Raw genomic sequence first — 2,447 nt, forward strand, 5'->3', positions numbered from 1 at the left:
CAAATTTACAATTAGTGAATTAATATAATAATGAGAATAAAACAAGATGGCACAAAATATGGTAAAAATAAGAATCCAATTATATCTATTACTAAGCATTGATGCACACACATACATTGCTAATTCTAATTGTAATATAATAAATAAATTATGTGGGGTTAAGAAAAAATACAGGTAGATTTGGTCATTTGGTGAATAAAAATCAATTATTGGAAATCATGGAAGTAAAAAATACCCCGTTAAATTTTATTTTTTTAGAGTTTTTTTGGGCTTGATTTATTTATTAGTTATTCTGGTAAGTGATTGAACAGATATTATATAAACCATTTAGATTAAGGTACGTTTACCAAATTTATTGTTATAGTGTGGTTCGATAAATTTAATTTTTTTTTTCTATAAACTTAAAGATAATTCTATTAAAATAAAAATGTTTGGGTGGTAAAGTACCAATGATTTTAAAATTTTCTGTGTTATTGCGGTGCGTTATTGTTCTTAAGGAAATTAGAATTTTAAAAAAAAATAGGAGTTTGGCTTTAGTTAGAAAAAAATATATTTTGAATTTTTTTTTCTGATATTTTGAGTGATGTCAGTTTGAAAGTTAGGGTTCAATATGTACCTGGATAACAAATGATCCCCAATTTCAGTTTGTTTTCTTAATCATTAAATGTTCCTACCGACTTCACAGATGCCCGCTAACGAGCTGAATCCTAGGCGGGTTGCAAAAGTTACCGGTTGAATAAACCCGCCCTGATAAAGCCCGATTAGGGAAGGCAGTCAACATTAAACCTATCGCTGCTCGACCGAAATGTCCAAACAAAACCACTTGTTACCGGCCTGAATCTTCGTTATTTTTGCTCTTCCTTTATACGTTTCAATGAATCTTTGGGTGTTAAAGAAGTATAAAGGGTATATTTTAGTTTAAAAATTTGGGATTTAATTTAATTGAGGTAATAAAACGAAGAGTTAAACTCATTGGGCCATATATAGGGTGGACGGCAAATTAATCCTTTGATTTACTCTGAAAACAAATGCATTGGTGTAAGAACTATGTGGATTTACAAATGTTCTTAAGTAGTAAAAAAACTTATGTTATTTCAAGAATTTCCTGACACTATTTGTCTCGCCTCTTCCATATATGTTTTAATGTACATAAGTACATATTCTTATGTACATAAGAATTCCTTTGCAACACGAGCAAGCCCCTCACCACCGGATTTTAAAAATAGTACCACTTAGAATGGAAATTTCATACGTAACAAATAAACATTACAGGTAACCTTAAAATACCAAAGGTAGTAAAAGGTAATACCCAACACGATTTATTTCCTTTTTTCACAGTAAAGCACTCACTAATTCACTGTTTCTTTCTGTTCTAGAGGGAACGGAAAAAAAAGAAAATAAAAAAAAAAAAAAAAAAATTCCTATGTAAAACTTTGTCAGCAAAACACTCGTTGCATTCGTGAAGATTTCATGTGCAGATTGTCAGGAATAAATATGTTGCCATAAAACTATTTAATGTAAAAAAAAAATCCATGAAAAAACATTTATTAGTAAAAATAATTTATAAGACTGATGAAATATGATATTCTCGAATAAAATGGAAATACATATAGTTTTTTTTGCCATGTTATGTTATGTTTACAATGTCCCAAACCTATAGGTACTAAATGCTTATGTTAGTTCTCATGTATTAAAAAAAAATTAATTTAGAAAAAGTTGAAAAAACGGATTGCATCGGCCGGGAATCGAACCCGGGCCGCCCGCGTGGCAGGCGAGCATTCTACCACTGAACCACCGATGCCTGTGAAAGCACCCTACATTTATTAGTTTTTTATTTAACTATAATTCTGTATGCAAAAGTACATATTCTATATCTACTTACAATACACACAAAAATCTTTTAAAAAAATCTGTTGTTTTTTTATATAATTAATGTATTTTAATTCTACTTCTAATCACATATAGTCATCATTAGACTAATAATAAATACTTTTTTGTCTAATCAGTGACGTTGGATATCTTCAATATGATAATGGATGATAATGATAATTCAGATAACATCACATGTTCTCTTTTAGGACATTGGGCATATTTTCGTTATTTTTTTTAGATCAATCTTTATAACTAAAATTATTGATTATTATGATGCGAAAGTAATATGAATTTTATAGAGTTACGTAAGCAAGTTTATGTTGAAGGGAAATTGTGTTCAGAAAATGTAGAACGTGATTATCAACCCTGTTTTGCAGAACAGTAATTATAGTTTAACTTACTTTCATTTCTTTTCTTAATTTAAAAGTTCTAATATATAATCCATAACGATAAGAGATTTTGCAATTAAATTATATTTAATAAATATTTTTCTTTAAAAAAAAAAAACCTTAAGGGCCTCAAAATTTTCCCGGCAAATGGGTAAAAAAGGGCCAAGAATCCCAAAAAAATTAAAA

The 2,447-nt window shown here is 28.8% G+C and overlaps 1 non-coding gene across 1 annotated transcript; it reads right to left on the reverse strand.

Annotated features, from left to right (window-relative positions):
- Nucleotides 1-1,730: 1,730 nt before the first annotated feature.
- Nucleotides 1,731-1,801, reverse strand: TRNAG-GCC (transfer RNA glycine (anticodon GCC)). Its single transcript has one exon. It is a non-coding gene; the product is annotated as a tRNA-Gly (tRNA).
- Between the last annotated feature and the right edge of the window lie 646 nt (nucleotides 1,802-2,447).

The sequence above is a fragment of the Halyomorpha halys genome, unplaced genomic scaffold, assembly GCF_000696795.3.
Source record: "Halyomorpha halys isolate HHAL.00 unplaced genomic scaffold, Hhal_1.1 Scaffold2844.1, whole genome shotgun sequence".
Classification (NCBI taxonomy): domain Eukaryota; kingdom Metazoa; phylum Arthropoda; class Insecta; order Hemiptera; family Pentatomidae; genus Halyomorpha; species Halyomorpha halys.